General features: G+C 43.0%; 1 non-coding gene across 1 annotated transcript; it reads right to left on the bottom strand.

Moving 5' to 3' along the window:
* Positions 1–6433: 6433 nt before the first annotated feature.
* TRNAS-GGA (transfer RNA serine (anticodon GGA)) lies at positions 6434–6505 on the bottom strand. Its single transcript has one exon. It is a non-coding gene; the product is annotated as a tRNA-Ser (tRNA).
* Positions 6506–8442: the final 1937 nt, after the last annotated feature.

Genomic DNA, 8442 nt, shown 5'->3' on the forward strand with positions numbered 1-8442 from the left:
AGTTTGGCCACCTGATGCAAAGACCTGATTCACTGGAAAAGACTCTGATGCTGGGAAAGATTAAAGACAGAAGGAGAAGAGAGCAACAGAGGATGAGAAGGCTGGATAGCTTCACCGATACAATGGACATGAACTTGGGCAAACTCCAGATGTTGAGGGCAGGGAGGCCTGGTGTGCTGCAGTCCATGGGGTCTCGAAGAGTTGGACATGACTTGGTGATTGAACAACAACATAAATATCTCTTTTTGTATATGAGAGTTTTGGTGCTCAAAAGTGGAAGTCGCCAAGTTTACACAATAGGTGGCAGTGTTCAAGTCCAGTCTCTGACCTCAATTCACAGGTTCTTTCTACTAGGTCACGCTCCCTGTTATGTAAAGGATATCCGAAAACCTCATTTTGATTTATGAGCCAATATTCTTCCTTCTGTTATCACTTGACCACAAGTCCTACTGTTTGAGTTTTGGCTCAAAAGGAGACTTATTAAAAAAAGAACTCCAGATTCGGCTCTGCTGTTGACAAAGTGATCTTGGAGCATCACTTTCTGCATTTGAGCTTCAATTTCCTCATCTACAAAAAGAGTGACTAACTCTCTCCTAAGATTGTGGTGATGATCAAAGGTGTTGAGAAAGGTGTTTAAAAAAAATATAAAGTGCAGCAAAGGTAAGGCACTTGGTCAACTGCTACACAGGAGAATGAACAGAGATGGAAAGCAATTTGGACTCTTTATAAGCCACAACTGATAATCCACTCTTTGTAATCTGTTAATGGTTATGGGGGGGCAACGGCATAACCAGGGGTCCCCAACCCCCAAATCATGGACTGGTAATGGTCTGTGACTGTGTGTACCTAGTTGCAAAGCAGGAAGTGAGAGGTGGGCGAGTGGATGAGGCTTCTTCTGTATTTCATGTCAGCTCCTCATTGCTCACATTACTGCCTGAGCAGCATAATAAATGGAATGTGCCTGAATCATCCTGAAACCTTCCCCCCACCCCACTGTCCAAGGAAAAATTGTTTTCTACAAAACCAGTCTCTGGCGCCAAAAAGGTTGGGGACCATTTGCATAGCTGATTTATTACAATACTGAACACTTGGGATTGTGAATTTTAGAATCAGACAGACAGATCGGAGTTCAAATCCAGGCTCCTCCAACTTCTGATGGTTTGAGCTGAAATATACTTCATCTGTCTCACCATCACTATCTCGCCTGAAAATCAAAAAAAAGTGAAGTACTATCTCACAAGCAGGGATGACTTCTTGGAGACACAACCTTGCGTAGTTCAACCGGACCGTGTTCTCAACAGGGTCTCACACTTGGTTTAATGCCTTGTGGTCACTAACTTGAAATTCCTAGTAATTTTCTCTTTGAGCTTGGGTTTTGTAAGTGAAGTCCGAACTGACAATGGAGCATGCACGTGGACAGAAGAGACACACGTAAAGTGAATGCCTTGCTAGTCTATTAGCGTGTAACAGTCAGGATTCCATGAGCACAGAATTCTAGTGGACCCACCAGGCATGGGAGTTCAGTGAGATTCAAAGCAGATACAAAATAGGCATTTTGGGTCTGTTGTTGCTGTGTAGTTGCTAAGTCACGCCCGACTCTTTGCGACCTCATGGACTGCAGCATGCCAGGCTTCCCTGTTCTCCACCATGCCAGGCTTCCCCATCCTCCACTATCTCCCAAAGTTTGGTCAAGTTCATGCCTATTGAGTTGGTGATGCTATCGAACCATCTCATCCTCTGCCACCCCATTCTCTGTTTGCCATTAATCTTTCCCAGTATCAGGGTCTTTTCCAATGAGCCAGCTCTTTGAATCAGGTGGCCAAGGTATTGGAGCTTCAGCTTCAGCAATATTAGGTCTATGACTAAGTTGCAGTACTGACAGCCTGAGAGGCTGTTCTTTCCCTTTGAAACAGAACTTGTTTGAAATAAAGAATACATACTCTGGAGTTAGACTGCCTACAGCTAGGTTAAAATCCATATTCTTCCTCTTTGTAGCTGTGTGATCTTGGGCAGGTCGTTTAACTGTTCAGAGTCTCAGAAAAAAATCCACAGACCTCACTTGGTTGTTGTAAAAATCAGTGAGTTAACATGTAGAATAATGACTATAGAACATGTAAACACTCATTACATTTTTTCGCAACTATTAATTTTGTTGTTTTGTTGTTGGAATACAGAGAAATTTAGTCAAACTTAGAGAAATCAAGAAAGGCTCTACAAGCTTTAATTGAAAAAGATACATGCACCTCAGTCTTCATTGTAGCACTATTTATGACAGCCAAGACATGAAAGCAACCTAAAAGTCCATCAACAGATGAATGGATAAAAAAGATATGTAGTATGTAATATATGTGTGATGGAATATTACTCAGCCATAAAAAAAGAATGAAATGATGCCTTTTGCACCAACATGGATGGACCTATAGATTACCATACTAAGTGAAGTAAGTCAGAGAAAGACAAATGTATCACTTACGTATGAATCTAAGAAACAGTACAAATGAACTTGTTTACAAAACAGAAACAGACTCACAGACATGGGAAACAAATTAATGGTTATTAAAGGGGAAAGGGTGGGGAGAGTGATAAACTAGAAATATGGGATTAACAGATGGATGGTACTATATACAAAATAGATAAGCAAGAAGGATTTAATGTCTAGCGCAGGAGACTATATTGAATATCTTGTAATAATCTATAATACAGATTTTAGCTTGAAAAGAATCAAAATAAAAATATATACATATATATGTATAACCCAGTTACTTTCCTGTATACCTGAAACTAACACAATACTCTAAATCAACTGTACTTCAGTTTAAAAAAAGAAAGGCTTTACAGAGGAGAAAACATTTGATCTGTCCCTTGTGAACTTCTCAGTCATAGTGAAAATATTAGTTGCTCAGTCATGTCCAACTCTTTGGGATCCTATAGACGGTAGCCTCTTTTCATGGAATTCTCCAGGCAAGAATACTGGAGCGGGTAGTCATTCCCTTCTCTAGGGGATCTTCCTGACCCAGGAATTGAACACAGGTCTCTCGCACTGCAGGCAGATTCTTTACCATCTGAGCCACGAGAGATGCCCCAGCAATGCAAAGTGAGCTGCATAGATGGCTTGAAAGGGCCTGAACCATTCACTGACTATATTGGGCCCGGCACATCCACCATAGCCCTCTCCAAACTTTCAAATAACTGGGGCTTCCCTGGTGGCTCAGTGGGTAAAGTCTGCCTGCAGTGCGGGAGAACCATGTTTGATCCCTGGCTTGAGAAGGAAGATCCCGTGGAGAAGGAAATGTCAACCCACTCCAATATTCTTGCCTGGAGAATTCTGTGGACAGAGGGCTACAGTCCATGGCATCACAAAGAGTCGGACGTGACTGAGTGACTCACACTTTACTTTTCAAAACTGTTTAGGAGAGCATACCCTTCTCTTTATAATTTGATTTATGCTCTTAGGAAGATCTTAGGATCTTAGGAAGATCCTTGCAAGAAAAAATAAAAGTCTTTAAAAACACAGAGTTGTCAGAAACCATCTGAGATTCCTCACCGGAAGCCCGCATAAGAGAACCTCTTAGAATAAAATTGTTTCGTCGTGTGCAGGCACACACAGGAATCAATCAGGCCCTTCCTGCAGCTCCGGTCTGTTCATTTTATATAGTTGCCCAGTTTGACAAGAAATCCAGGGAAGGGCTAAGGAGTGTTGTCAGCACAAGGATGGGAGGGGAGTGATATACTAGGCTAGTAAAAGGACTCACAAAGGTCCCTGAAGTCATAAATCCTTCTCACGGCTTTTACAATCTGTTTCTTTTGTAGGATTGCGATGATGGAGCCCTGACATCCTGCCCTTTCCTTCCCTTCCCCCTGCATGTCAGGAACCCCGAGCTCAGTACTCAATGTGTAGAGAGAACAGAATCCAGTACAACTCCCTGCCTTCACCGTTCTCTCCCTCCATGTGGGTCTGGGCAGATGGGGACAAGGGGCCTGCTGCCTGGGCTCCCCGACTCTCTCCTGCCTGCCTTACCCTCCCCATACATTCTCAGGATTGCCTCTTGCCCACACGGGCCTGGAGAACTACCTGATTCTCTGAGGCATCACCCAAAATCCTGGCAGTAGGATCCTAGCATTTTTATTACAGTAAGTCCCCTACATACGAACCTTCAAGTTTCAAGCTTTCAAAGATGTGAACATGCGTTCACACGTCCAATCACGTAAGTTAGTCCACGTGTCTGGCATACATTGTTACATGCGTGTGTTCTCTACTAGTGGCTATGCATTTGTGTACTTTACAGCACTGTGTAGAGTACACTAGCAGTTGTTGGCGTTTAGTCGCTAAGTCATGTATGACTTTTGTGTCCCTATGGACTGCAGCCCACCAGGCTCCTCTGTCCATGAGATTCTCCAGGTAAGAATACTGGAGTGGGTTGCCGTTTCCTTCTCCAGGGGATCCTCCTGACCCAGGGATCGAACCCACATCTCCTGCATTGGCAGAAAAATTCTTTACCACGGAGCCACCAGGAAAGCCCAGAGTACAGTAGTACAGTATCTTTATTTCTTGCCTGTTCACTTGATGCCAGCCTCTGTATGCCAGTGATTGTACTTTTTGATGTACTATACTGTAAGATTAAAATGTTTTTTTTTTTAATTTTTGTGTTTGTATTTTTAATGTATTATTTGTATGAAAAGTATTCTAAACCTATTACAGTATGGCACTATATAGCCAATTGTGCTAGTTGGGCACCTAGGCTAACTTTGCTGGACTTAACGAACAAACTGGACTTACGAACTTGCTCTCAGAATGGAACTCGTTTGTATGTAGGAGACTTACTGCAATTAGATGGTTTTCTTTTGGTCTTATGTCAGTTTCTTCTGGGCTTCCCAGGTGATGCTAGTGGTAAAGAACTCGCCTGCCAATGCAGGAGACATAAAGAGATGTGGGTTTGTTCCCTGCGTCAGGAAGATCCCCTGAAGGAGGGCATGACAACCCACTCCAGTATTCTTGCCTGGAGAATTCCGCAGACAGAGGAGCCTGGTGAGCTACCATCCATGGGGTTGCACAGAGTTGGACATGACTGAAGTGACTTAAAACACATGCATACGCACAGCTTCTTCAGGTGAAGCTGTCATGGGAAATACTGCAAATAAAGCACTGGAGTCTAACTTACCTCGGCAAGGAAAAGTATCCAGAATCCCACAAAGAGGTCACTTTGAGCATGAGCAGTAATCACAGTGTTGACTAAAGCCATGGACAGAACGTGACTGGCTGTTGACCCAGAAGCTAGATGGACTCAGGCAATCAGAGGCTCCTCACCCCTCCCTGTCCTGGGAATGTCCATTCTGCACCCACTCTTACAGCTGAAGCCGTTTCAAGCATGCAACCTTGAGAGAGTGAAGTGGTGGTGAGACCATCAGGATAGTATATGTGACTGAACCCCATTAAGGCCTCTATGTAAATTCCTAAGATTTTGGTGGGTGGGGGCGGAGATCTATGCATCATGCAGCCGTCTGAGACAAACCTGGTATATAAGTTTTCTTGCTCCTGAGAACTGCCACCTACCTGCCTGGAGTGGTCTGCCTCTTTCTTTTTTCACTCCTGGCTCTCCTTGTTCAGTTTCAGATCTGCCCCCTGGGAGTTCCTGAGATTATGAACCAACATACAGATGTAGTCAGTTTTCCCATTTCTCTACTCGGGATAATCTGCTTTCCTGTGCTTGGAAAACACAATTTGTCTTTCTATCAATTCAAGTAAAATGCCATGAGGAATATAAATTGATAAATGCCACTATAAAAATATACTATCCCAAAGAAAATACTAATGCATTTTTATTGTCAGAGTCTTTATTTACTGTTACATGACTTTTCCTTCTACAGGGTAAATATTTCAGAGCTGCTGGAGATAGGAACATAAGTGCCCTCCCTCCCAACAAAGATATTTAAAACAAAACCAACAAAAGTCTAGCTTTTAAAAATGAATCTACCCATAGGGATGGGTTGTGGGGGTGAAAGAGAGACTCAAGAGGGAGGGGATATATGTATGGAGAGAAAAAATTGTGGTTAGTGGCTCAGTCGTGTCTGATTCTTTGTGACCCTTGGACTGTAGTTCACCGGGCTCCTCTGTCCATGGAATTTTTCAGACAAGAATACTGGAGTGGAACTTGTTTTATGTAGGGATGCCATTTCCTCCTCCAGAGGATCGTCCCAACCCAGAGATCGAACCTCTGTCTTCTGTGTCTTCTGCATTGCAGGTAGATTCTTTACTCATTGAACCATTGAGGAAGCCCAATGTATAAAATAAATAATAAAAAATTTTTTTAAATGTTGCTCAGTTGTGTCTGATTTTTGGGGACCCCATGGACTGTAGCCTACCAGGCTCCTCCGTCCATGGGATTCTCCAGGCAAGAGTACTGGAATGGGTTGCCATTTCCTTCTCCAGGGGATCTTCCCAACCCAGGGATCGAACCCAGGTCTCCTGCATTCCAGGCAGACACTTTAACCTCTGAGCCACCAGGGAAGCCCAACCCACTGCAATAGTCTTGCCTGGAGAATCCCATGGACAGAGAAGTCTGGTGGGCTACAGTCCATGGAGTCCCCAAAAATCAGACACAACTGAAGTGACTTAGCATGCATGCATGCATATATATACATATATGTATAGTTGATTCACATTGTTGTACAGCAGAAACTAATACAACATTGTAAAGCAGTTATCCTCCAATTTAAAAATTTTAATGAATAAAAATAAAGCACATACTATAAAAATTCCAAAATAAAAAAATTATAATAAATTAGTTTTCCCTTCAACCAACTATGGCATGCAGTGTGTTCATTCCAACTCTACAGTCAGTGCCCCCAAATATTTGTGTGTATGGTCCACTAAGTTGCATTTTCCTCCATCAAGAGACAAGGCCCAGAAGCATGGGTCCCAAAGAGAAGAAAATATGGAGCAGAACCCAAGCTCACCCAACTGTAATGAGAGCAAGAGATGAGTCCACGCTGCCATGCAGGCAGCATCCCCTAGTCTAAGGGGAGGGGCGCAGTGCAGCACTCAGAGCCTCAGGACAAGTCCAGTCTCTCTACTTTGCCGCCACTTCTCAGCCTTTATTTTCCTTCTGCAGCTTGAGCTGACATGTCATTCCCTACATATCAGCCATTGGTACCAAATCACTGTGGGCCATTTTAACAAATTACTTTTGCTCTTAGATGATGAGGATCACTGTCACTGAGTCATTGGTGGGTCATCATCCCACTGCTGTATTGGGTGTGTATGTAGTCATCTGTCCTTGGAGTGGGCAGGAGAATTGTTTCTGGAGTCAGGCCGGACCAAGGTTTCCACTGAGAGCTGCCCATAGCACCTTAGGCAGAAGATAAGACAAGAGCATGGTCCAGAATAGAAGTAAAGATTTCCCCTAAGACTGTGAGCTCACTGTCATGTCTGATTTACAGAAGAAGAGGCAAATGAGAGATTAAGTAATAAATTAAAAAAACAAGACAATCAGAATTGGATGAGAATAAGGAGTAAGAAAAGAGGAGAGGACTTCCCTGGTGCTACCGTGGATAAGAATCTGCCTGCCAATGCAGGGGACATGGGTTCTATCCCTGGTCCAGGAAGAGTCCACATGCCTCAGAGCAACTAAGCAGATGCCCACAACTATTGAGCCTGTGCTCTAGAGATCACGAGCTGCAACTGCTGAAGCCAGAGCACCTAGAGCCTGTATTCTGCAGTAAGAGAAGCCACCGCAATGAGAAGCCAGCACATCGCAACTTGAGAAAGCCCACATGAGGCAAGGAAGACCCAGCACAACCAAAAGTAAACAAATATACAAAAGAGCAGAATAAGGAGTCTGAGACTTAAAGTAGTCAAATGGTGAGCGAATATTTGAAACTTACTTTCTTACGGAGCCACAGAATCCTGAAGCTAATCAAAAGAATGTTCCTAAGGCTCTGAAGTCAATTCCAAAATAGCAGTTCCAAAAATGTTTTTATCAGTGACGCAGTGACACTGAAATAAGCGTATAAACATCCCAAGATGCCTACTTTGAGGAGGAAAAAAAGCACCATCCTTGAGTGTGTGAATTCTGGCATATTTGCTAAACATCAGACATATTTCTTCAGAGTGACTCTTTAAATATGCAGTATGTTTAGAAAAACCAACCTGGAACACTGGTGTGTTTTATTTCTTTATTGCTAGAGGTCCTATCTTTTTCTTTGTTGTTTTTCCTCAAAACACAGAGTCTTCTTACTTGAAAGTATTTATGTGTGTACGAGAGGACAGGAGATTTCTGTGAATTGTTCTATGAAACTTTTTTCCCCTACATTACTGCATTCTCACACATCTTTCTCTGTGGGGCAGAATGACTATGTTTTTCTTTATAGCCTTCAGTTGGCAAATCCGTGGGGACTCTACATGGCATGGCTCATGATAACTTTCTAGTTCTGAAAGATTTGGGG

This window comes from Bos javanicus, chromosome 5, assembly GCF_032452875.1.
Source record: "Bos javanicus breed banteng chromosome 5, ARS-OSU_banteng_1.0, whole genome shotgun sequence".
Lineage (NCBI taxonomy): Eukaryota > Metazoa > Chordata > Mammalia > Artiodactyla > Bovidae > Bos > Bos javanicus.